We start from the raw sequence: 27,060 nt of genomic DNA, 5'->3' as shown, positions 1-27,060 counted from the left end.
GCTCTGGAGGTACTCAGTGAACTTGGAGGGGAAATGATGCATACACGAGAGGACTCGGAGTCCTCAGAAGTGGTTCTTCCTTTATAATAAAGCATATGAGCGACTAGGAACTCATGGAAAGAGCTGCCTGCCTCCGTATCTACATGGGTACTAAGGGCCTGAACTGGAGGCAAGTTCACACGTTGAGTTTCCTTTTAGTGCTAGAGCTTGTCAGGCTGACCACACCGCAGTCACGGAAGCACCTGGTTTAGACAGCAAATTCATTTTCTCCCCAGAAGCGTTCCTACAGGGTTTACAGGCGTATCAAGTGCAGGGGATGTCAGGCAGCTTCAAGGCAGCATGAATGCAGCCTTCAAAATGGGAAAGCAAGGCTAGTTCCAGCAGGCCCCCTTTTCCATGGGCACACTCAGCATACCCCACTGTGGTTTCTAACAAGTCCAAAGAGACGCAGGTTACCCTGTGTGTCTTTCCCTGAATCAGCTTCTCGAAGTAGAGTGTTCTGCATCAGGCGAACTGCCTCAACCAAGGAACGCCGTAGCTGCTCCCCTGGGCCTGTGGCTATTCAAAAGCCTGCAGTGCCACAGGAAGAACAGGACTGAAAGTGCAGTCAGAACGCAAGCCGACTTCCTCTAGGAGGCACGGTGATTTCAGGCAGGAGGTCCTAGATGGAATGCGAAGCCGAAGGTTACTCTGAGTGCGGCTCAGACTAAGGCAACGCCCAAGGCTTCTACGCCATGTGGGACTGGCCAGAACGGTGTTTGTCAACGTGCCCGAGGGCTGAGGAAATTAAGACGCTTCAAAAGAGAGTGCAGTGCGCTTCCCTATGCTCGGCATGCACAGAGGGGCTCTAAAGGGCTACGGGACTGGATGTTGCTCAGCAGACCCAGGTGCGCCTGGGGGTACTCAGTGTTCCTGCCGGCAACAGGGTGCCCACGCTAGCCTCCTAGGTGTCCAGAGAACTGTGCTGCCGTTAAAGGCACGCAGAGCACAGGCCACCGGCTCATGGAAACTGCTGCACGCCTCCGCTTCTGCACGGCAAATCAGGGCCTTACTTCCAGGCATGTGTTTCTGCTGGGTGTGCCGTCAGCGACACCGCATGGCAAGATGCTGACTTTCTCCTCGAGCAGAGTGACTCCAGGTACGAGGGCCTCGAAGCATTCAAAGCAGAGTGTTATCACATGGCAGCTCACACGAGGGCCATGACAAAGTCTTCCTGAGCACCTGGCACTCGGCAGCAATGTTGTCCTGAGGCCGGTCGAGGTCTCCGGAAATGTAGCTCTCCTCAAGGAACGTACAGTGTGTTGCCCGTCTCTAGGCACGCACAGAGGGCCTCCAAGGGATCAACAAATGGGACTCCTCGAAGTTTCGCAGCCGGCGCACAGGGCTCTGGAGGTACTCAGTGAACTTGGAGGGGAAATGATGCATACACGAGAGGACTCGGAGTCCTCAGGAGTGGTTCTTCCTTTATAATAAAGCATATGAGCGACTAGGAACTCATGGAAAGAGCTGCATGCCTCCGTATCTACATGGGTACTAAGGGCCTGAACTGGAGGCAAGTTCACACGTTGAGCCTCCTTTTAGTGCTAGAGCTTGTCAGGCTGACCACACCGCAGTCACGGAAGCACCTGGTTTAGACAGCAAATTCATTTTCTCCCCAGAAGCGTTCCTACAGGGTTTACAGGCGTATCAAGTGCAGGGGATGTCAGGCAGCTTCAAGGCAGCATGAATGCAGCCTTCAAAATGGGAAAGCAAGGCTAGTTCCAGCAGGCCCCCTTTTCCATGGGCACACTCAGCATACCCCACTGTGGTTTCTAAGAAGTCCAAAGAGACGCAGGTTACCCTGTGTGTCTTTCCCTGAATCAGCTTCTCGAAGTAGAGTGTTCTGCATCAGGCGAACTGCCTCAACCAAGGAACGCCGTAGCTGCTCCCCTGGGCCTGTGGCTATTCAAAAGCCTGCAGTGCCACAGGAAGAACAGGACTGAAAGTGCAGTCAGAACGCAAGCCGACTTCCTCTAGGAGGCACGGTGATTTCAGGCAGGAGGTCCTAGATGGAATGCGAAGCCGAGGGTTACTCTGAGTGCGGCTCAGACTAAGGCAACGCCCAAGACTTCTACGCCATGTGGGACTGGCCAGAACGGTGTTTGTCAACGTGCCCGAGGGCTGAGGAAATTAAGACGCTTCAAAAGAGAGTGCAGTGCGTTTCCCTATGCTCGGCATGCACAGAGGGGCTCTAAAGGGCTACGGGACTGGATGTTGCTCAGCAGACCCAGGTGCGCCTGGGGGTACTCAGTGTTCCTGCCGGCAACAGGGTGCCCACGCTAGCCTCCTAGGTGTCCAGAGAACTGTGCTGCCGTTAAAGGCACGCAGAGCACAGGCCACCGGCTCATGGAAACTGCTGCACGCCTCCGCGTCTGCACGGCAAATCAGGGCCTTACTTCCAGGCATGTGTTTCTGCTGGGTGTGCCGTCAGCGACACCGCATGGCAAGATGCTGACTTTCTCCTCGAGCAGAGTGACTCCAGGTACGAGGGCCTCGAAGCATTCAAAGCAGAGTGTTATCACATGGCAGCTCACACGAGGGCCATGACAAAGTCTTCCTGAGCACCTGGCACTCGGCAACAATGTTGTCCTGAGGCCGGTCGAGGTCTCCGGAAATGTAGCTCTCCTCAAGGAACGTACAGTGTGTTGCCCGTCTCTAGGCACGCACAGAGGGCCTCCAAGGGATCAACAAATGGGACTCCTCGAAGTTTCGCAGCCGGCGCACAGGGCTCTGGAGGTACTCAGTGAACTTGGAGGGGAAATGATGCATACACGAGAGGACTCGGAGTCCTCAGGAGTGGTTCTTCCTTTATAATAAAGCATATGAGCGACTAGGAACTCATGGAAAGAGCTGCATGCCTCCGTATCTACATGGGTACTAAGGGCCTGAACTGGAGGCAAGTTCACACGTTGAGTTTCCTTTTAGTGCTAGAGCTTGTCAGGCTGACCACACCGCAGTCACGGAAGCACCTGGTTTAGACAGCAAATTCATTTTCTCCCCAGAAGCGTTCCTACAGGGTTTACAGGCGTATCAAGTGCAGGGGATGTCAGGCAGCTTCAAGGCAGCATGAATGCAGCCTTCAAAATGGGAAAGCAAGGCTAGTTCCAGCAGGCCCCCTTTTCCATGGGCACACTCAGCATACCCCACTGTGGTTTCTAACAAGTCCAAAGAGACGCAGGTTACCCTGTGTGTCTTTCCCTGAATCAGCTTCTCGAAGTAGAGTGTTCTGCATCAGGCGAACTGCCTCAACCAAGGAACGCCGTAGCTGCTCCCCTGGGCCTGTGGCTATTCAAAAGCCTGCAGTGCCACAGGAAGAACAGGACTGAAAGTGCAGTCAGAACGCAAGCCGACTTCCTCTAGGAGGCACGGTGATTTCAGGCAGGAGGTCCTAGATGGAATGCGAAGCCGAGGGTTACTCTGAGTGCGGCTCAGACTAAGGCAACGCCCAAGACTTCTACGCCATGTGGGACTGGCCAGAACGGTGTTTGTGAACGTGCCCGAGGGCTGAGGAAATTAAGACGCTTCAAAAGAGAGTGCAGTGCGTTTCCCTATGCTCGGCATGCACAGAGGGGCTCTAAAGGGCTACGGGACTGGATGTTGCTCAGCAGACCCAGGTGCGCCTGGGGGTACTCAGTGTTCCTGCCGGCAACAGGGTGCCCACGCTAGCCTCCTAGGTGTCCAGAGAACTGTGCTGCCGTTAAAGGCACGCAGAGCACAGGCCACCGGCTCATGGAAACTGCTGCACGCCTCCGCTTCTGCACGGCAAATCAGGGCCTTACTTCCAGGCATGTGTTTCTGCTGGGTGTGCCGTCAGCGACACCGCATGGCAAGATGCTGACTTTCTCCTCGAGCAGAGTGACTCCAGGTACGAGGGCCTCGAAGCATTCAAAGCAGAGTGTTATCACATGGCAGCTCACACGAGGGCCATGACAAAGTCTTCCTGAGCACCTGGCACTCGGCAGCAATGTTGTCCTGAGGCCGGTCGAGGTCTCTGGAAATGTAGCTCTCCTCAAGGAACGTACAGTGTGTTGCCCGTCTCTAGGCACGCACAGAGGGCCTCCAAGGGATCAACAAATGGGACTCCTCGAAGTTTCGCAGCCGGCGCACAGGGCTCTGGAGGTACTCAGTGAACTTGGAGGGGAAATGATGCATACACGAGAGGACTCGGAGTCCTCAGAAGTGGTTCTTCCTTTATAATAAAGCATATGAGCGACTAGGAACTCATGGAAAGAGCTGCATGCCTCCGTATCTACATGGGTACTAAGGGCCTGAACTGGAGGCAAGTTCACACGTTGAGTTTCCTTTTAGTGCTAGAGCTTGTCAGGCTGACCACACTGCAGTCACGGAAGCACCTGGTTTAGACAGCAAATTCATTTTCTCCCCAGAAGCGTTCCTACAGGGTTTACAGGCGTATCAAGTGCAGGGGATGTCAGGCAGCTTCAAGGCAGCATGAATGCAGCCTTCAAAATGGGAAAGCAAGGCTAGTTCCAGCAGGCCCCCTTTTCCATGGGCACACTCAGCATACCCCACTGTGGTTTCTAACAAGTCCAAAGAGACGCAGGTTACCCTGTGTGTCTTTCCCTGAATCAGCTTCTCGAAGTAGAGTGTTCTGCATCAGGCGAACTGCCTCAACCAAGGAACGCCGTAGCTGCTCCCCTGGGCCTGTGGCTATTCAAAAGCCTGCAGTGCCACAGGAAGAACAGGACTGAAAGTGCAGTCAGAACGCAAGCCGACTTCCTCTAGGAGGCACGGTGATTTCAGGCAGGAGGTCCTAGATGGAATGCGAAGCCGAGGGTTACTCTGAGTGCGGCTCAGACTAAGGCAACGCCCAAGACTTCTACGCCATGTGGGACTGGCCAGAACGGTGTTTGTCAACGTGCCCGAGGGCTGAGGAAATTAAGACGCTTCAAAAGAGAGTGCAGTGCGCTTCCCTATGCTCGGCATGCACAGAGGGGCTCTAAAGGGCTACGGGACTGGATGTTGCTCAGCAGACCCAGGTGCGCCTGGGGGTACTCAGTGTTCCTGCCGGCAACAGGGTGCCCACGCTAGCCTCCTAGGTGTCCAGAGAACTGTGCTGCCGTTAAAGGCACGCAGAGCACAGGCCACCGGCTCATGGAAACTGCTGCACGCCTCCGCTTCTGCACGGCAAATCAGGGCCTTACTTCCAGGCATGTGTTTCTGCTGGGTGTGCCGTCAGCGACACCGCATGGCAAGATGCTGACTTTCTCCTCGAGCAGAGTGACTCCAGGTACGAGGGCCTCGAAGCATTCAAAGCAGAGTGTTATCACATGGCAGCTCACACGAGGGCCATGACAAAGTCTTCCTGAGCACCTGGCACTCGGCAGCAATGTTGTCCTGAGGCCGGTCGAGGTCTCCGGAAATGTAGCTCTCCTCAAGGAACGTACAGTGTGTTGCCCGTCTCTAGGCACGCACAGAGGGCCTCCAAGGGATCAACAAATGGGACTCCTCGAAGTTTCGCAGCCGGCGCACAGGGCTCTGGAGGTACTCAGTGAACTTGGAGGGGAAATGATGCATACACGAGAGGACTCGGAGTCCTCAGGAGTGGTTCTTCCTTTATAATAAAGCATATGAGCGACTAGGAACTCATGGAAAGAGCTGCATGCCTCCGTATCTACATGGGTACTAAGGGCCTGAACTGGAGGCAAGTTCACACGTTGAGTTTCCTTTTAGTGCTAGAGCTTGTCAGGCTGACCACACCGCAGTCACGGAAGCACCTGGTTTAGACAGCAAATTCATTTTCTCCCCAGAAGCGTTCCTACAGGGTTTACAGGCGTATCAAGTGCAGGGGATGTCAGGCAGCTTCAAGGCAGCATGAATGCAGCCTTCAAAATGGGAAAGCAAGGCTAGTTCCAGCAGGCCCCCTTTTCCATGGGCACACTCAGCATACCCCACTGTGGTTTCTAACAAGTCCAAAGAGACGCAGGTTACCCTGTGTGTCTTTCCCTGAATCAGCTTCTCGAAGTAGAGTGTTCTGCATCAGGCGAACTGCCTCAACCAAGGAACGCCGTAGCTGCTCCCCTGGGCCTGTGGCTATTCAAAAGCCTGCAGTGCCACAGGAAGAACAGGACTGAAAGTGCAGTCAGAACGCAAGCCGACTTCCTCTAGGAGGCACGGTGATTTCAGGCAGGAGGTCCTAGATGGAATGCGAAGCCGAGGGTTACTCTGAGTGCGGCTCAGACTAAGGCAACGCCCAAGACTTCTACGCCATGTGGGACTGGCCAGAACGGTGTTTGTCAACGTGCCCGAGGGCTGAGGAAATTAAGACGCTTCAAAAGAGAGTGCAGTGCGCTTCCCTATGCTCGGCATGCACAGAGGGGCTCTAAAGGGCTACGGGACTGGATGTTGCTCAGCAGACCCAGGTGCGCCTGGGGGTACTCAGTGTTCCTGCCGGCAACAGGGTGCCCACGCTAGCCTCCTAGGTGTCCAGAGAACTGTGCTGCCGTTAAAGGCACGCAGAGCACAGGCCACCGGCTCATGGAAACTGCTGCACGCCTCCGCTTCTGCACGGCAAATCAGGGCCTTACTTCCAGGCATGTGTTTCTGCTGGGTGTGCCGTCAGCGACACCGCATGGCAAGATGCTGACTTTCTCCTCGAGCAGAGTGACTCCAGGTACGAGGGCCTCGAAGCATTCAAAGCAGAGTGTTATCACATGGCAGCTCACACGAGGGCCATGACAAAGTCTTCCTGAGCACTTGGCACTCGGCAGCAATGTTGTCCTGAGGCCGGTCGAGGTCTCTGGAAATGTAGCTCTCCTCAAGGAACGTACAGTGTGTTGCCCGTCTCTAGGCACGCACAGAGGGCCTCCAAGGGATCAACAAATGGGACTCCTCGAAGTTTCGCAGCCGGCGCACAGGGCTCTGGAGGTACTCAGTGAACTTGGAGGGGAAATGATGCATACACGAGAGGACTCGGAGTCCTCAGGAGTGGTTCTTCCTTTATAATAAAGCATATGAGCGACTAGGAACTCATGGAAAGAGCTGCATGCCTCCGTATCTACATGGGTACTAAGGGCCTGAACTGGAGGCAAGTTCACACGTTGAGTTTCCTTTTAGTGCTAGAGCTTGTCAGGCTGACCACACCGCAGTCACGGAAGCACCTGGTTTAGACAGCAAATTCATTTTCTCCCCAGAAGCGTTCCTACAGGGTTTACAGGCGTATCAAGTGCAGGGGATGTCAGGCAGCTTCAAGGCAGCATGAATGCAGCCTTCAAAATGGGAAAGCAAGGCTAGTTCCAGCAGGCCCCCTTTTCCATGGGCACACTCAGCATACCCCACTGTGGTTTCTAACAAGTCCAAAGAGACGCAGGTTACCCTGTGTGTCTTTCCCTGAATCAGCTTCTCGAAGTAGAGTGTTCTGCATCAGGCGAACTGCCTCAACCAAGGAACGCCGTAGCTGCTCCCCTGGGCCTGTGGCTATTCAAAAGCCTGCAGTGCCACAGGAAGAACAGGACTGAAAGTGCAGTCAGAACGCAAGCCGACTTCCTCTAGGAGGCACGGTGATTTCAGGCAGGAGGTCCTAGATGGAATGCGAAGCCGAGGGTTACTCTGAGTGCGGCTCAGACTAAGGCAACGCCCAAGGCTTCTACGCCATGTGGGACTGGCCAGAACGGTGTTTGTGAACGTGCCCGAGGGCTGAGGAAATTAAGACGCTTCAAAAGAGAGTGCAGTGCGTTTCCCTATGCTCGGCATGCACAGAGGGGCTCTAAAGGGCTACGGGACTGGATGTTGCTCAGCAGACCCAGGTGCGCCTGGGGGTACTCAGTGTTCCTGCCGGCAACAGGGTGCCCACGCTAGCCTCCTAGGTGTCCAGAGAACTGTGCTGCCGTTAAAGGCACGCAGAGCACAGGCCACCGGCTCATGGAAACTGCTGCACGCCTCCGCTTCTGCACGACAAATCAGGGCCTTACTTCCAGGCATGTGTTTCTGCTGGGTGTGCCGTCAGCGACACCGCATGGCAAGATGCTGACTTTCTCCTCGAGCAGAGTGACTCCAGGTACGAGGGCCTCGAAGCATTCAAAGCAGAGTGTTATCACATGGCAGCTCACACGAGGGCCATGACAAAGTCTTCCTGAGCACCTGGCACTCGGCAGCAATGTTGTCCTGAGGCCGGTCGAGGTCTCTGGAAATGTAGCTCTCCTCAAGGAACGTACAGTGTGTTGCCCGTCTCTAGGCACGCACAGAGGGCCTCCAAGGGATCAACAAATGGGACTCCTCGAAGTTTCGCAGCCGGCGCACAGGGCTCTGGAGGTACTCAGTGAACTTGGAGGGGAAATGATGCATACACGAGAGGACTCGGAGTCCTCAGAAGTGGTTCTTCCTTTATAATAAAGCATATGAGCGACTAGGAACTCATGGAAAGAGCTGCATGCCTCCGTATCTACATGGGTACTAAGGGCCTGAACTGGAGGCAAGTTCACACGTTGAGTTTCCTTTTAGTGCTAGAGCTTGTCAGGCTGACCACACCGCAGTCACGGAAGCACCTGGTTTAGACAGCAAATTCATTTTCTCCCCAGAAGCGTTCCTACAGGGTTTACAGGCGTATCAAGTGCAGGGGATGTCAGGCAGCTTCAAGGCAGCATGAATGCAGCCTTCAAAATGGGAAAGCAAGGCTAGTTCCAGCAGGCCCCCTTTTCCATGGGCACACTCAGCATACCCCACTGTGGTTTCTAACAAGTCCAAAGAGACGCAGGTTACCCTGTGTGTCTTTCCCTGAATCAGCTTCTCGAAGTAGAGTGTTCTGCATCAGGCGAACTGCCTCAACCAAGGAACGCCGTAGCTGCTCCCCTGGGCCTGTGGCTATTCAAAAGCCTGCAGTGCCACAGGAAGAACAGGACTGAAAGTGCAGTCAGAACGCAAGCCGACTTCCTCTAGGAGGCACGGTGATTTCAGGCAGGAGGTCCTAGATGGAATGCGAAGCCGAGGGTTACTCTGAGTGCGGCTCAGACTAAGGCAACGCCCAAGACTTCTACGCCATGTGGGACTGGCCAGAACGGTGTTTGTCAACGTGCCCGAGGGCTGAGGAAATTAAGACGCTTCAAAAGAGAGTGCAGTGCGCTTCCCTATGCTCGGCATGCACAGAGGGGCTCTAAAGGGCTACGGGACTGGATGTTGCTCAGCAGACCCAGGTGCGCCTGGGGGTACTCAGTGTTCCTGCCGGCAACAGGGTGCCCACGCTAGCCTCCTAGGTGTCCAGAGAACTGTGCTGCCGTTAAAGGCACGCAGAGCACAGGCCACCGGCTCATGGAAACTGCTGCACGCCTCCGCTTCTGCACGGCAAATCAGGGCCTTACTTCCAGGCATGTGTTTCTGCTGGGTGTGCCGTCAGCGACACCGCATGGCAAGATGCTGACTTTCTCCTCGAGCAGAGTGACTCCAGGTACGAGGGCCTCGAAGCATTCAAAGCAGAGTGTTATCACATGGCAGCTCACACGAGGGCCATGACAAAGTCTTCCTGAGCACCTGGCACTCGGCAGCAATGTTGTCCTGAGGCCGGTCGAGGTCTCCGGAAATGTAGCTCTCCTCAAGGAACGTACAGTGTGTTGCCCGTCTCTAGGCACGCACAGAGGGCCTCCAAGGGATCAACAAATGGGACTCCTCGAAGTTTCGCAGCCGGCGCACAGGGCTCTGGAGGTACTCAGTGAACTTGGAGGGGAAATGATGCATACACGAGAGGACTCGGAGTCCTCAGAAGTGGTTCTTCCTTTATAATAAAGCATATGAGCGACTAGGAACTCATGGAAAGAGCTGCATGCCTCCGTATCTACATGGGTACTAAGGGCCTGAACTGGAGGCAAGTTCACACGTTGAGTTTCCTTTTAGTGCTAGAGCTTGTCAGGCTGACCACACCGCAGTCACGGAAGCACCTGGTTTAGACAGCAAATTCATTTTCTCCCCAGAAGCGTTCCTACAGGGTTTACAGGCGTATCAAGTGCAGGGGATGTCAGGCAGCTTCAAGGCAGCATGAATGCAGCCTTCAAAATGGGAAAGCAAGGCTAGTTCCAGCAGGCCCCCTTTTCCATGGGCACACTCAGCATACCCCACTGTGGTTTCTAACAAGTCCAAAGAGACGCAGGTTACCCTGTGTGTCTTTCCCTGAATCAGCTTCTCGAAGTAGAGTGTTCTGCATCAGGCGAACTGCCTCAACCAAGGAACGCCGTAGCTGCTCCCCTGGGCCTGTGGCTATTCAAAAGCCTGCAGTGCCACAGGAAGAACAGGACTGAAAGTGCAGTCAGAACGCAAGCCGACTTCCTCTAGGAGGCACGGTGATTTCAGGCAGGAGGTCCTAGATGGAATGCGAAGCCGAGGGTTACTCTGAGTGCGGCTCAGACTAAGGCAACGCCCAAGACTTCTACGCCATGTGGGACTGGCCAGAACGGTGTTTGTCAACGTGCCCGAGGGCTGAGGAAATTAAGACGCTTCAAAAGAGAGTGCAGTGCGCTTCCCTATGCTCGGCATGCACAGAGGGGCTCTAAAGGGCTACGGGACTGGATGTTGCTCAGCAGACCCAGGTGCGCCTGGGGGTACTCAGTGTTCCTGCCGGCAACAGGGTGCCCACGCTAGCCTCCTAGGTGTCCAGAGAACTGTGCTGCCGTTAAAGGCACGCAGAGCACAGGCCACCGGCTCATGGAAACTGCTGCACGCCTCCGCTTCTGCACGACAAATCAGGGCCTTACTTCCAGGCATGTGTTTCTGCTGGGTGTGCCGTCAGCGACACCGCATGGCAAGATGCTGACTTTCTCCTCGAGCAGAGTGACTCCAGGTACGAGGGCCTCGAAGCATTCAAAGCAGAGTGTTATCACATGGCAGCTCACACGAGGGCCATGACAAAGTCTTCCTGAGCACCTGGCACTCGGCAGCAATGTTGTCCTGAGGCCGGTCGAGGTCTCTGGAAATGTAGCTCTCCTCAAGGAACGTACAGTGTGTTGCCCGTCTCTAGGCACGCACAGAGGGCCTCCAAGGGATCAACAAATGGGACTCCTCGAAGTTTCGCAGCCGGCGCACAGGGCTCTGGAGGTACTCAGTGAACTTGGAGGGGAAATGATGCATACACGAGAGGACTCGGAGTCCTCAGAAGTGGTTCTTCCTTTATAATAAAGCATATGAGCGACTAGGAACTCATGGAAAGAGCTGCATGCCTCCGTATCTACATGGGTACTAAGGGCCTGAACTGGAGGCAAGTTCACACGTTGAGTTTCCTTTTAGTGCTAGAGCTTGTCAGGCTGACCACACCGCAGTCACGGAAGCACCTGGTTTAGACAGCAAATTCATTTTCTCCCCAGAAGCGTTCCTACAGGGTTTACAGGCGTATCAAGTGCAGGGGATGTCAGGCAGCTTCAAGGCAGCATGAATGCAGCCTTCAAAATGGGAAAGCAAGGCTAGTTCCAGCAGGCCCCCTTTTCCATGGGCACACTCAGCATACCCCACTGTGGTTTCTAACAAGTCCAAAGAGACGCAGGTTACCCTGTGTGTCTTTCCCTGAATCAGCTTCTCGAAGTAGAGTGTTCTGCATCAGGCGAACTGCCTCAACCAAGGAACGCCGTAGCTGCTCCCCTGGGCCTGTGGCTATTCAAAAGCCTGCAGTGCCACAGGAAGAACAGGACTGAAAGTGCAGTCAGAACGCAAGCCGACTTCCTCTAGGAGGCACGGTGATTTCAGGCAGGAGGTCCTAGATGGAATGCGAAGCCGAGGGTTACTCTGAGTGCGGCTCAGACTAAGGCAACGCCCAAGACTTCTACGCCATGTGGGACTGGCCAGAACGGTGTTTGTCAACGTGCCCGAGGGCTGAGGAAATTAAGACGCTTCAAAAGAGAGTGCAGTGCGCTTCCCTATGCTCGGCATGCACAGAGGGGCTCTAAAGGGCTACGGGACTGGATGTTGCTCAGCAGACCCAGGTGCGCCTGGGGGTACTCAGTGTTCCTGCCGGCAACAGGGTGCCCACGCTAGCCTCCTAGGTGTCCAGAGAACTGTGCTGCCGTTAAAGGCACGCAGAGCACAGGCCACCGGCTCATGGAAACTGCTGCACGCCTCCGCTTCTGCACGGCAAATCAGGGCCTTACTTCCAGGCATGTGTTTCTGCTGGGTGTGCCGTCAGCGACACCGCATGGCAAGATGCTGACTTTCTCCTCGAGCAGAGTGACTCCAGGTACGAGGGCCTCGAAGCATTCAAAGCAGAGTGTTATCACATGGCAGCTCACACGAGGGCCATGACAAAGTCTTCCTGAGCACCTGGCACTCGGCAGCAATGTTGTCCTGAGGCCGGTCGAGGTCTCCGGAAATGTAGCTCTCCTCAAGGAACGTACAGTGTGTTGCCCGTCTCTAGGCACGCACAGAGGGCCTCCAAGGGATCAACAAATGGGACTCCTCGAAGTTTCGCAGCCGGCGCACAGGGCTCTGGAGGTACTCAGTGAACTTGGAGGGGAAATGATGCATACACGAGAGGACTCGGAGTCCTCAGAAGTGGTTCTTCCTTTATAATAAAGCATATGAGCGACTAGGAACTCATGGAAAGAGCTGCATGCCTCCGTATCTACATGGGTACTAAGGGCCTGAACTGGAGGCAAGTTCACACGTTGAGTTTCCTTTTAGTGCTAGAGCTTGTCAGGCTGACCACACCGCAGTCACGGAAGCACCTGGTTTAGACAGCAAATTCATTTTCTCCCCAGAAGCGTTCCTACAGGGTTTACAGGCGTATCAAGTGCAGGGGATGTCAGGCAGCTTCAAGGCAGCATGAATGCAGCCTTCAAAATGGGAAAGCAAGGCTAGTTCCAGCAGGCCCCCTTTTCCATGGGCACACTCAGCATACCCCACTGTGGTTTCTAACAAGTCCAAAGAGACGCAGGTTACCCTGTGTGTCTTTCCCTGAATCAGCTTCTCGAAGTAGAGTGTTCTGCATCAGGCGAACTGCCTCAACCAAGGAACGCCGTAGCTGCTCCCCTGGGCCTGTGGCTATTCAAAAGCCTGCAGTGCCACAGGAAGAACAGGACTGAAAGTGCAGTCAGAACGCAAGCCGACTTCCTCTAGGAGGCACGGTGATTTCAGGCAGGAGGTCCTAGATGGAATGCGAAGCCGAGGGTTACTCTGAGTGCGGCTCAGACTAAGGCAACGCCCAAGACTTCTACGCCATGTGGGACTGGCCAGAACGGTGTTTGTCAACGTGCCCGAGGGCTGAGGAAATTAAGACGCTTCAAAAGAGAGTGCAGTGCGCTTCCCTATGCTCGGCATGCACAGAGGGGCTCTAAAGGGCTACGGGACTGGATGTTGCTCAGCAGACCCAGGTGCGCCTGGGGGTACTCAGTGTTCCTGCCGGCAACAGGGTGCCCACGCTAGCCTCCTAGGTGTCCAGAGAACTGTGCTGCCGTTAAAGGCACGCAGAGCACAGGCCACCGGCTCATGGAAACTGCTGCACGCCTCCGCTTCTGCACGGCAAATCAGGGCCTTACTTCCAGGCATGTGTTTCTGCTGGGTGTGCCGTCAGCGACACCGCATGGCAAGATGCTGACTTTCTCCTCGAGCAGAGTGACTCCAGGTACGAGGGCCTCGAAGCATTCAAAGCAGAGTGTTATCACATGGCAGCTCACACGAGGGCCATGACAAAGTCTTCCTGAGCACTTGGCACTCGGCAGCAATGTTGTCCTGAGGCCGGTCGAGGTCTCTGGAAATGTAGCTCTCCTCAAGGAACGTACAGTGTGTTGCCCGTCTCTAGGCACGCACAGAGGGCCTCCAAGGGATCAACAAATGGGACTCCTCGAAGTTTCGCAGCCGGCGCACAGGGCTCTGGAGGTACTCAGTGAACTTGGAGGGGAAATGATGCATACACGAGAGGACTCGGAGTCCTCAGAAGTGGTTCTTCCTTTATAATAAAGCATATGAGCGACTAGGAACTCATGGAAAGAGCTGCATGCCTCCGTATCTACATGGGTACTAAGGGCCTGAACTGGAGGCAAGTTCACACGTTGAGTTTCCTTTTAGTGCTAGAGCTTGTCAGGCTGACCACACCGCAGTCACGGAAGCACCTGGTTTAGACAGCAAATTCATTTTCTCCCCAGAAGCGTTCCTACAGGGTTTACAGGCGTATCAAGTGCAGGGGATGTCAGGCAGCTTCAAGGCAGCATGAATGCAGCCTTCAAAATGGGAAAGCAAGGCTAGTTCCAGCAGGCCCCCTTTTCCATGGGCACACTCAGCATACCCCACTGTGGTTTCTAACAAGTCCAAAGAGACGCAGGTTACCCTGTGTGTCTTTCCCTGAATCAGCTTCTCGAAGTAGAGTGTTCTGCATCAGGCGAACTGCCTCAACCAAGGAACGCCGTAGCTGCTCCCCTGGGCCTGTGGCTATTCAAAAGCCTGCAGTGCCACAGGAAGAACAGGACTGAAAGTGCAGTCAGAACGCAAGCCGACTTCCTCTAGGAGGCACGGTGATTTCAGGCAGGAGGTCCTAGATGGAATGCGAAGCCGAGGGTTACTCTGAGTGCGGCTCAGACTAAGGCAACGCCCAAGACTTCTACGCCATGTGGGACTGGCCAGAACGGTGTTTGTGAACGTGCCCGAGGGCTGAGGAAATTAAGACGCTTCAAAAGAGAGTGCAGTGCGCTTCCCTATGCTCGGCATGCACAGAGGGGCTCTAAAGGGCTACGGGACTGGATGTTGCTCAGCAGACCCAGGTGCGCCTGGGGGTACTCAGTGTTCCTGCCGGCAACAGGGTGCCCACGCTAGCCTCCTAGGTGTCCAGAGAACTGTGCTGCCGTTAAAGGCACGCAGAGCACAGGCCACCGGCTCATGGAAACTGCTGCACGCCTCCGCTTCTGCACGGCAAATCAGGGCCTTACTTCCAGGCATGTGTTTCTGCTGGGTGTGCCGTCAGCGACACCGCATGGCAAGATGCTGACTTTCTCCTCGAGCAGAGTGACTCCAGGTACGAGGGCCTCGAAGCATTCAAAGCAGAGTGTTATCACATGGCAGCTCACACGAGGGCCATGACAAAGTCTTCCTGAGCACTTGGCACTCGGCAGCAATGTTGTCCTGAGGCCGGTCGAGGTCTCTGGAAATGTAGCTCTCCTCAAGGAACGTACAGTGTGTTGCCCGTCTCTAGGCACGCACAGAGGGCCTCCAAGGGATCAACAAATGGGACTCCTCGAAGTTTCGCAGCCGGCGCACAGGGCTCTGGAGGTACTCAGTGAACTTGGAGGGGAAATGATGCATACACGAGAGGACTCGGAGTCCTCAGAAGTGGTTCTTCCTTTATAATAAAGCATATGAGCGACTAGGAACTCATGGAAAGAGCTGCATGCCTCCGTATCTACATGGGTACTAAGGGTCTGAACTGGAGGCAAGTTCACACGTTGAGTTTCCTTTTAGTGCTAGAGCTTGTCAGGCTGACCACACCGCAGTCACGGAAGCACCTGGTTTAGACAGCAAATTCATTTTCTCCCCAGAAGCGTTCCTACAGGGTTTACAGGCGTATCAAGTGCAGGGGATGTCAGGCAGCTTCAAGGCAGCATGAATGCAGCCTTCAAAATGGGAAAGCAAGGCTAGTTCCAGCAGGCCCCCTTTTCCATGGGCACACTCAGCATACCCCACTGTGGTTTCTAACAAGTCCAAAGAGACGCAGGTTACCCTGTGTGTCTTTCCCTGAATCAGCTTCTCGAAGTAGAGTGTTCTGCATCAGGCGAACTGCCTCAACCAAGGAACGCCGTAGCTGCTCCCCTGGGCCTGTGGCTATTCAAAAGCCTGCAGTGCCACAGGAAGAACAGGACTGAAAGTGCAGTCAGAACGCAAGCCGACTTCCTCTAGGAGGCACGGTGATTTCAGGCAGGAGGTCCTAGATGGAATGCGAAGCCGAGGGTTACTCTGAGTGCGGCTCAGACTAAGGCAACGCCCAAGACTTCTACGCCATGTGGGACTGGCCAGAACGGTGTTTGTGAACGTGCCCGAGGGCTGAGGAAATTAAGACGCTTCAAAAGAGAGTGCAGTGCGCTTCCCTATGCTCGGCATGCACAGAGGGGCTCTAAAGGGCTACGGGACTGGATGTTGCTCAGCAGACCCAGGTGCGCCTGGGGGTACTCAGTGTTCCTGCCGGCAACAGGGTGCCCACGCTAGCCTCCTAGGTGTCCAGAGAACTGTGCTGCCGTTAAAGGCACGCAGAGCACAGGCCACCGGCTCATGGAAACTGCTGCACGCCTCCGCTTCTGCACGGCAAATCAGGGCCTTACTTCCAGGCATGTGTTTCTGCTGGGTGTGCCGTCAGCGACACCGCATGGCAAGATGCTGACTTTCTCCTCGAGCAGAGTGACTCCAGGTACGAGGGCCTCGAAGCATTCAAAGCAGAGTGTTATCACAGGGCAGCTCACACGAGGGCCATGACAAAGTCTTCCTGAGCACCTGGCACTCGGCAGCAATGTTGTCCTGAGGCCGGTCGAGGTCTCTGGAAATGTAGCTCTCCTCAAGGAACGTACAGTGTGTTGCCCGTCTCTAGGCACGCACAGAGGGCCTCCAAGGGATCAACAAATGGGACTCCTCGAAGTTTCGCAGCCGGCGCACAGGGCTCTGGAGGTACTCAGTGAACTTGGAGGGGAAATGATGCATACACGAGAGGACTCGGAGTCCTCAGAAGTGGTTCTTCCTTTATAATAAAGCATATGAGCGACTAGGAACTCATGGAAAGAGCTGCATGCCTCCGTATCTACATGGGTACTAAGGGCCTGAACTGGAGGCAAGTTCACACGTTGAGTTTCCTTTTAGTGCTAGAGCTTGTCAGGCTGACCACACCGCAGTCACGGAAGCACCTGGTTTAGACAGCAAATTCATTTTCTCCCCAGAAGCGTTCCTACAGGGTTTACAGGCGTATCAAGTGCAGGGGATGTCAGGCAGCTTCAAGGCAGCATGAATGCAGCCTTCAAAATGGGAAAGCAAGGCTAGTTCCAGCAGGCCCCCTTTTCCATGGGCACACTCAGCATACCCCACTGTGGTTTCTAACAAGTCCAAAGAGACGCAGGTTACCCTGTGTGTCTTTCCCTGAATCAGCTTCTCGAAGTAGAGTGTTCTGCATCAGGCGAACTGCCTCAACCAAGGAACGCCGTAGCTGCTCCCCTGGGCCTGTGGCTATTCAAAAGCCTGCAGTGCCACAGGAAGAACAGGACTGAAAGTGCAGTCAGAACGCAAGCCGACTTCCTCTAGGAGGCACGGTGATTTCAGGCAGGAGGTCCTAGATGGAATGCGAAGCCGAGGGTTACTCTGAGTGCGGCTCAGACTAAGGCAACGCCCAAGACTTCTACGCCATGTGGGACTGGCCAGAACGGTGTTTGTGAACGTGCCCGAGGGCTGAGGAAATTAAGACGCTTCAAAAGAGAGTGCAGTGCGTTTCCCTATGCTCGGCATGCACAGAGGGGCTCTAAAGGGCTACGGGACTGGATGTTGCTCAGCAGACCCAGGTGCGCCTGGGGGTACTCAGTGTTCCTGCCGGCAACAGGGTGCCCACGCTAGCCTCCTAGGTGTCCAGAGAACTGTGCTGCCGTTAAAGGCACGCAGAGCACAGGCCACCGGCTCATGGAAACTGCTGCACGCCTCCGCTTCTGCACGGCAAATCAGGGCCTTACTTCCAGGCATGTGTTTCTGCTGGGTGTGCCGTCAGCGACACCGCATGGCAAGATGCTGACTTTCTCCTCGAGCAGAGTGACTCCAGGTACGAGGGCCTCGAAGCATTCAAAGCAGAGTGTTATCACATGGCAGCTCACACGAGGGCCATGACAAAGTCTTCCTGAGCACTTGGCACTCGGCAGCAATGTTGTCCTGAGGCCGGTCGAGGTCTCCGGAAATGTAGCTCTCCTCAAGGAACGTACAGTGTGTTGCCCGTCTCTAGGCACGCACAGAGGGCCTCCAAGGGATCAACAAATGGGACTCCTCGAAGTTTCGCAGCCGGCGCACAGGGCTCTGGAGGTACTCAGTGAACTTGGAGGGGAAATGATGCATACACGAGAGGACTCGGAGTCCTCAGAAGTGGTTCTTCCTTTATAATAAAGCATATGAGCGACTAGGAACTCATGGAAAGAGCTGCATGCCTCCGTATCTACATGGGTACTAAGGGCCTGAACTGGAGGCAAGTTCACACGTTGAGTTTCCTTTTAGTGCTAGAGCTTGTCAGGCTGACCACACCGCAGTCACGGAAGCACCTGGTTTAGACAGCAAATTCATTTTCTCCCCAGAAGCGTTCCTACAGGGTTTACAGGCGTATCAAGTGCAGGGGATGTCAGGCAGCTTCAAGGCAGCATGAATGCAGCCTTCAAAATGGGAAAGCAAGGCTAGTTCCAGCAGGCCCCCTTTTCCATGGGCACACTCAGCATACCCCACTGTGGTTTCTAACAAGTCCAAAGAGACGCAGGTTACCCTGTGTGTCTTTCCCTGAATCAGCTTCTCGAAGTAGAGTGTTCTGCATCAGGCGAACTGCCTCAACCAAGGAACGCCGTAGCTGCTCCCCTGGGCCTGTGGCTATTCAAAAGCCTGCAGTGCCACAGGAAGAACAGGACTGAAAGTGCAGTCAGAACGCAAGCCGACTTCCTCTAGGAGGCACGGTGATTTCAGGCAGGAGGTCCTAGATGGAATGCGAAGCCGAGGGTTACTCTGAGTGCGGCTCAGACTAAGGCAACGCCCAAGACTTCTACGCCATGTGGGACTGGCCAGAACGGTGTTTGTCAACGTGCCCGAGGGCTGAGGAAATTAAGACGCTTCAAAAGAGAGTGCAGTGCGCTTCCCTATGCTCGGCATGCACAGAGGGGCTCTAAAGGGCTACGGGACTGGATGTTGCTCAGCAGACCCAGGTGCGCCTGGGGGTACTCAGTGTTCCTGCCGGCAACAGGGTGCCCACGCTAGCCTCCTAGGTGTCCAGAGAACTGTGCTGCCGTTAAAGGCACGCAGAGCACAGGCCACCGGCTCATGGAAACTGCTGCACGCCTCCGCTTCTGCACGGCAAATCAGGGCCTTACTTCCAGGCATGTGTTTCTGCTGGGTGTGCCGTCAGCGACACCGCATGGCAAGATGCTGACTTTCTCCTCGAGCAGAGTGACTCCAGGTACGAGGGCCTCGAAGCATTCAAAGCAGAGTGTTATCACATGGCAGCTCACACGAGGGCCATGACAAAGTCTTCCTGAGCACTTGGCACTCGGCAGCAATGTTGTCCTGAGGCCGGTCGAGGTCTCTGGAAATGTAGCTCTCCTCAAGGAACGTACAGTGTGTTGCCCGTCTCTAGGCACGCACAGAGGGCCTCCAAGGGATCAACAAATGGGACTCCTCGAAGTTTCGCAGCCGGCGCACAGGGCTCTGGAGGTACTCAGTGAACTTGGAGGGGAAATGATGCATACACGAGAGGACTCGGAGTCCTCAGAAGTGGTTCTTCCTTTATAATAAAGCATATGAGCGACTAGGAACTCATGGAAAGAGCTGCATGCCTCCGTATCTACATGGGTACTAAGGGCCTGAACTGGAGGCAAGTTCACACGTTGAGTCTCCTTTTAGTGCTAGAGCTTGTCAGGCTGACCACACCGCAGTCACGGAAGCACCTGGTTTAGACAGCAAATTCATTTTCTCCCCAGAAGCGTTCCTACAGGGTTTACAGGCGTATCAAGTGCAGGGGATGTCAGGCAGCTTCAAGGCAGCATGAATGCAGCCTTCAAAATGGGAAAGCAAGGCTAGTTCCAGCAGGCCCCCTTTTCCATGGGCACACTCAGCATACCCCACTGTGGTTTCTAACAAGTCCAAAGAGACGCAGGTTACCCTGTGTGTCTTTCCCTGAATCAGCTTCTCGAAGTAGAGTGTTCTGCATCAGGCGAACTGCCTCAACCAAGGAACGCCGTAGCTGCTCCCCTGGGCCTGTGGCTATTCAAAAGCCTGCAGTGCCACAGGAAGAACAGGACTGAAAGTGCAGTCAGAACGCAAGCCGACTTCCTCTAGGAGGCACGGTGATTTCAGGCAGGAGGTCCTAGATGGAATGCGAAGCCGAGGGTTACTCTGAGTGCGGCTCAGACTAAGGCAACGCCCAAGACTTCTACGCCATGTGGGACTGGCCAGAACGGTGTTTGTGAACGTGCCCGAGGGCTGAGGAAATTAAGACGCTTCAAAAGAGAGTGCAGTGCGTTTCCCTATGCTCGGCATGCACAGAGGGGCTCTAAAGGGCTACGGGACTGGATGTTGCTCAGCAGACCCAGGTGCGCCTGGGGGTACTCAGTGTTCCTGCCGGCAACAGGGTGCCCACGCTAGCCTCCTAGGTGTCCAGAGAACTGTGCTGCCGTTAAAGGCACGCAGAGCACAGGCCACCGGCTCATGGAAACTGCTGCACGCCTCCGCTTCTGCACGGCAAATCAGGGCCTTACTTCCAGGCATGTGTTTCTGCTGGGTGTGCCGTCAGCGACACCGCATGGCAAGATGCTGACTTTCTCCTCGAGCAGAGTGACTCCAGGTACGAGGGCCTCGAAGCATTCAAAGCAGAGTGTTATCACATGGCAGCTCACACGAGGGCCATGACAAAGTCTTCCTGAGCACCTGGCACTCGGCAGCAATGTTGTCCTGAGGCCGGTCGAGGTCTCTGGAAATGTAGCTCTCCTCAAGGAACGTACAGTGTGTTGCCCGTCTCTAGGCACGCACAGAGGGCCTCCAAGGGATCAACAAATGGGACTCCTCGAAGTTTCGCAGCCGGCGCACAGGGCTCTGGAGGTACTCAGTGAACTTGGAGGGGAAATGATGCATACACGAGAGGACTCGGAGTCCTCAGAAGTGGTTCTTCCTTTATAATAAAGCATATGAGCGACTAGGAACTCATGGAAAGAGCTGCATGCCTCCGTATCTACATGGGTACTAAGGGCCTGAACTGGAGGCAAGTTCACACGTTGAGTTTCCTTTTAGTGCTAGAGCTTGTCAGGCTGACCACACCGCAGTCACGGAAGCACCTGGTTTAGACAGCAAATTCATTTTCTCCCCAGAAGCGTTCCTACAGGGTTTACAGGCGTATCAAGTGCAGGGGATGTCAGGCAGCTTCAAGGCAGCATGAATGCAGCCTTCAAAATGGGAAAGCAAGGCTAGTTCCAGCAGGCCCCCTTTTCCATGGGCACACTCAGCATACCCCACTGTGGTTTCTAACAAGTCCAAAGAGACGCAGGTTACCCTGTGTGTCTTTCCCTGAATCAGCTTCTCGAAGTAGAGTGTTCTGCATCAGGCGAACTGCCTCAACCAAGGAACGCCGTAGCTGCTCCCCTGGGCCTGTGGCTATTCAAAAGCCTGCAGTGCCACAGGAAGAACAGGACTGAAAGTGCAGTCAGAACGCAAGCCGACTTCCTCTAGGAGGCACGGTGATTTCAGGCAGGAGGTCCTAGATGGAATGCGAAGCCGAGGGTTACTCTGAGTGCGGCTCAGACTAAGGCAACGCCCAAGACTTCTACGCCATGTGGGACTGGCCAGAACGGTGTTTGTGAACGTGCCCGAGGGCTGAGGAAATTAAGACGCTTCAAAAGAGAGTGCAGTGCGTTTCCCTATGCTCGGCATGCACAGAGGGGCTCTAAAGGGCTACGGGACTGGATGTTGCTCAGCAGACCCAGGTGCGCCTGGGGGTACTCAGTGTTCCTGCCGGCAACAGGGTGCCCACGCTAGCCTCCTAGGTGTCCAGAGAACTGTGCTGCCGTTAAAGGCACGCAGAGCACAGGCCACCGGCTCATGGAAACTGCTGCACGCCTCCGCTTCTGCACGGCAAATCAGGGCCTTACTTCCAGGCATGTGTTTCTGCTGGGTGTGCCGTCAGCGACACCGCATGGCAAGATGCTGACTTTCTCCTCGAGCAGAGTGACTCCAGGTACGAGGGCCTCGAAGCATTCAAAGCAGAGTGTTATCACATGGCAGCTCACACGAGGGCCATGACAAAGTCTTCCTGAGCACTTGGCACTCGGCAGCAATGTTGTCCTGAGGCCGGTCGAGGTCTCCGGAAATGTAGCTCTCCTCAAGGAACGTACAGTGTGTTGCCCGTCTCTAGGCACGCACAGAGGGCCTCCAAGGGATCAACAAATGGGACTCCTCGAAGTTTCGCAGCCGGCGCACAGGGCTCTGGAGGTACTCAGTGAACTTGGAGGGGAAATGATGCATACACGAGAGGACTCGGAGTCCTCAGAAGTGGTTCTTCCTTTATAATAAAGCATATGAGCGACTAGGAACTCATGGAAAGAGCTGCATGCCTCCGTATCTACATGGGTACTAAGGGCCTGAACTGGAGGCAAGTTCACACGTTGAGTTTCCTTTTAGTGCTAGAGCTTGTCAGGCTGACCACACCGCAGTCACGGAAGCACCTGGTTTAGACAGCAAATTCATTTTCTCCCCAGAAGCGTTCCTACAGGGTTTACAGGCGTATCAAGTGCAGGGGATGTCAGGCAGCTTCAAGGCAGCATGAATGCAGCCTTCAAAATGGGAAAGCAAGGCTAGTTCCAGCAGGCCCCCTTTTCCATGGGCACACTCAGCATACCCCACTGTGGTTTCTAACAAGTCCAAAGAGACGCAGGTTACCCTGTGTGTCTTTCCCTGAATCAGCTTCTCGAAGTAGAGTGTTCTGCATCAGGCGAACTGCCTCAACCAAGGAACGCCGTAGCTGCTCCCCTGGGCCTGTGGCTATTCAAAAGCCTGCAGTGCCACAGGAAGAACAGGACTGAAAGTGCAGTCAGAACGCAAGCCGACTTCCTCTAGGAGGCACGGTGATTTCAGGCAGGAGGTCCTAGATGGAATGCGAAGCCGAGGGTTACTCTGAGTGCGGCTCAGACTAAGGCAACGCCCAAGACTTCTACGCCATGTGGGACTGGCCAGAACGGTGTTTGTGAACGTGCCCGAGGGCTGAGGAAATTAAGACGCTTCAAAAGAGAGTGCAGTGCGTTTCCCTATGCTCGGCATGCACAGAGGGGCTCTAAAGGGCTACGGGACTGGATGTTGCTCAGCAGACCCAGGTGCGCCTGGGGGTACTCAGTGTTCCTGCCGGCAACAGGGTGCCCACGCTAGCCTCCTAGGTGTCCAGAGAACTGTGCTGCCGTTAAAGGCACGCAGAGCACACGCCACCGGCTCATGGAAACTGCTGCACGCCTCCGCTTCTGCACGGCAAATCAGGGCCTTACTTCCAGGCATGTGTTTCTGCTGGGTGTGCCGTCAGCGACACCGCATGGCAAGATGCTGACTTTCTCCTCGAGCAGAGTGACTCCAGGTACGAGGGCCTCGAAGCATTCAAAGCAGAGTGTTATCACATGGCAGCTCACACGAGGGCCATGACAAAGTCTTCCTGAGCACCTGGCACTCGGCAGCAATGTTGTCCTGAGGCCGGTCGAGGTCTCCGGAAATGTAGCTCTCCTCAAGGAACGTACAGTGTGTTGCCCGTCTCTAGGCACGCACAGAGGGCCTCCAAGGGATCAACAAATGGGACTCCTCGAAGTTTCGCAGCCGGCGCACAGGGCTCTGGAGGTACTCAGTGAACTTGGAGGGGAAATGATGCATACACGAGAGGACTCGGAGTCCTCAGAAGTGGTTCTTCCTTTATAATAAAGCATATGAGCGACTAGGAACTCATGGAAAGAGCTGCATGCCTCCGTATCTACATGGGTACTAAGGGCCTGAACTGGAGGCAAGTTCACACGTTGAGTTTCCTTTTAGTGCTAGAGCTTGTCAGGCTGACCACACCGCAGTCACGGAAGCACCTGGTTTAGACAGCAAATTCATTTTCTCCCCAGAAGCGTTCCTACAGGGTTTACAGGCGTATCAAGTGCAGGGGATGTCAGGCAGCTTCAAGGCAGCATGAATGCAGCCTTCAAAATGGGAAAGCAAGGCTAGTTCCAGCAGGCCCCCTTTTCCATGGGCACACTCAGCATACCCCACTGTGGTTTCTAACAAGTCCAAAGAGACGCAGGTTACCCTGTGTGTCTTTCCCTGAATCAGCTTCTCGAAGTAGAGTGTTCTGCATCAGGCGAACTGCCTCAACCAAGGAACGCCGTAGCTGCTCCCCTGGGCCTGTGGCTATTCAAAAGCCTGCAGTGCCACAGGAAGAACAGGACTGAAAGTGCAGTCAGAACGCAAGCCGACTTCCTCTAGGAGGCACGGTGATTTCAGGCAGGAGGTCCTAGATGGAATGCGAAGCCGAGGGTTACTCTGAGTGCGGCTCAGACTAAGGCAACGCCCAAGACTTCTACGCCATGTGGGACTGGCCAGAACGGTGTTTGTGAACGTGCCCGAGGGCTGAGGAAATTAAGACGCTTCAAAAGAGAGTGCAGTGCGCTTCCCTATGCTCGGCATGCACAGAGGGGCTCTAAAGGGCTACGGGACTGGATGTTGCTCAGCAGACCCAGGTGCGCCTGGGGGTACTCAGTGTTCCTGCCGGCAACAGGGTGCCCACGCTAGCCTCCTAGGTGTCCAGAGAACTGTGCTGCCGTTAAAGGCACGCAGAGCACAGGCCACCGGCTCATGGAAACTGCTGCACGCCTCCGCTTCTGCACGGCAAATCAGGGCCTTACTTCCAGGCATGTGTTTCTGCTGGGTGTGCCGTCAGCGACACCGCATGGCAAGATGCTGACTTTCTCCTCGAGCAGAGTGACTCCAGGTACGAGGGCCTCGAAGCATTCAAAGCAGAGTGTTATCACATGGCAGCTCACACGAGGGCCATGACAAAGTCTTCCTGAGCACCTGGCACTCGGCAGCAATGTTGTCCTGAGGCCGGTCGAGGTCTCTGGAAATGTAGCTCTCCTCAAGGAACGTACAGTGTGTTGCCCGTCTCTAGGCACGCACAGAGGGCCTCCAAGGGATCAACAAATGGGACTCCTCGAAGTTTCGCAGCCGGCGCACAGGGCTCTGGAGGTACTCAGTGAACTTGGAGGGGAAATGATGCATACACGAGAGGACTCGGAGTCCTCAGAAGTGGTTCTTCCTTTATAATAAAGCATATGAGCGACTAGGAACTCATGGAAAGAGCTGCATGCCTCCGTATCTACATGGGTACTAAGGGCCTGAACTGGAGGCAAGTTCACACGTTGAGTTTCCTTTTAGTGCTAGAGCTTGTCAGGCTGACCACACCGCAGTCACGGAAGCACCTGGTTTAGACAGCAAATTCATTTTCTCCCCAGAAGCGTTCCTACAGGGTTTACAGGCGTATCAAGTGCAGGGGATGTCAGGCAGCTTCAAGGCAGCATGAATGCAGCCTTCAAAATGGGAAAGCAAGGCTAGTTCCAGCAGGCCCCCTTTTCCATGGGCACACTCAGCATACCCCACTGTGGTTTCTAACAAGTCCAAAGAGACGCAGGTTACCCTGTGTGTCTTTCCCTGAATCAGCTTCTCGAAGTAGAGTGTTCTGCATCAGGCGAACTGCCTCAACCAAGGAACGCCGTAGCTGCTCCCCTGGGCCTGTGGCTATTCAAAAGCCTGCAGTGCCACAGGAAGAACAGGACTGAAAGTGCAGTCAGAACGCAAGCCGACTTCCTCTAGGAGGCACGGTGATTTCAGGCAGGAGGTCCTAGATGGAATGCGAAGCCGAGGGTTACTCTGAGTGCGGCTCAGACTAAGGCAACGCCCAAGACTTCTACGCCATGTGGGACTGGCCAGAACGGTGTTTGTGAACGTGCCCGAGGGCTGAGGAAATTAAGACGCTTCAAAAGAGAGTGCAGTGCGTTTCCCTATGCTCGGCATGCACAGAGGGGCTCTAAAGGGCTACGGGACTGGATGTTGCTCAGCAGACCCAGGTGCGCCTGGGGGTACTCAGTGTTCCTGCCGGCAACAGGGTGCCCACGCTAGCCTCCTAGGTGTCCAGAGAACTGTGCTGCCGTTAAAGGCACGCAGAGCACAGGCCACCGGCTCATGGAAACTGCTGCACGCCTCCGCTTCTGCACGGCAAATCAGGGCCTTACTTCCAGGCATGTGTTTCTGCTGGGTGTGCCGTCAGCGACACCGCATGGCAAGATGCTGACTTTCTCCTCGAGCAGAGTGACTCCAGGTACGAGGGCCTCGAAGCATTCAAAGCAGAGTGTTATCACATGGCAGCTCACACGAGGGCCATGACAAAGTCTTCCTGAGCACTTGGCACTCGGCAGCAATGTTGTCCTGAGGCCGGTCGAGGTCTCCGGAAATGTAGCTCTCCTCAAGGAACGTACAGTGTGTTGCCCGTCTCTAGGCACGCACAGAGGGCCTCCAAGGGATCAACAAATGGGACTCCTCGAAGTTTCGCAGCCGGCGCACAGGGCTCTGGAGGTACTCAGTGAACTTGGAGGGGAAATGATGCATACACGAGAGGACTCGGAGTCCTCAGAAGTGGTTCTTCCTTTATAATAAAGCATATGAGCGACTAGGAACTCATGGAAAGAGCTGCATGCCTCCGTATCTACATGGGTACTAAGGGCCTGAACTGGAGGCAAGTTCACACGTTGAGTTTCCTTTTAGTGCTAGAGCTTGTCAGGCTGACCACACCGCAGTCACGGAAGCACCTGGTTTAGACAGCAAATTCATTTTCTCCCCAGAAGCGTTCCTACAGGGTTTACAGGCGTATCAAGTGCAGGGGATGTCAGGCAGCTTCAAGGCAGCATGAATGCAGCCTTCAAAATGGGAAAGCAAGGCTAGTTCCAGCAGGCCCCCTTTTCCATGGGCACACTCAGCATACCCCACTGTGGTTTCTAACAATTCCAAAGAGACGCAGGTTACCCTGTGTGTCTTTCCCTGAATCAGCTTCTCGAAGTAGAGTGTTCTGCATCAGGCGAACTGCCTCAACCAAGGAACGCCGTAGCTGCTCCCCTGGGCCTGTGGCTATTCAAAAGCCTGCAGTGCCACAGGAAGAACAGGACTGAAAGTGCAGTCAGAACGCAAGCCGACTTCCTCTAGGAGGCACGGTGATTTCAGGCAGGAGGTCCTAGATGGAATGCGAAGCCGAGGGTTACTCTGAGTGCGGCTCAGACTAAGGCAACGCCCAAGACTTCTACGCCATGTGGGACTGGCCAGAACGGTGTTTGTCAACGTGCCCGAGGGCTGAGG

The sequence above is a fragment of the Orcinus orca genome, chromosome 19 (assembly GCF_937001465.1).
Source record: "Orcinus orca chromosome 19, mOrcOrc1.1, whole genome shotgun sequence".
In the NCBI taxonomy this organism is placed as follows: Eukaryota; Metazoa; Chordata; class Mammalia; order Artiodactyla; family Delphinidae; genus Orcinus; species Orcinus orca.
The sequence above is the reverse complement of the archived record's forward strand: the minus strand, read 5'-3'. Positions refer to the sequence as shown.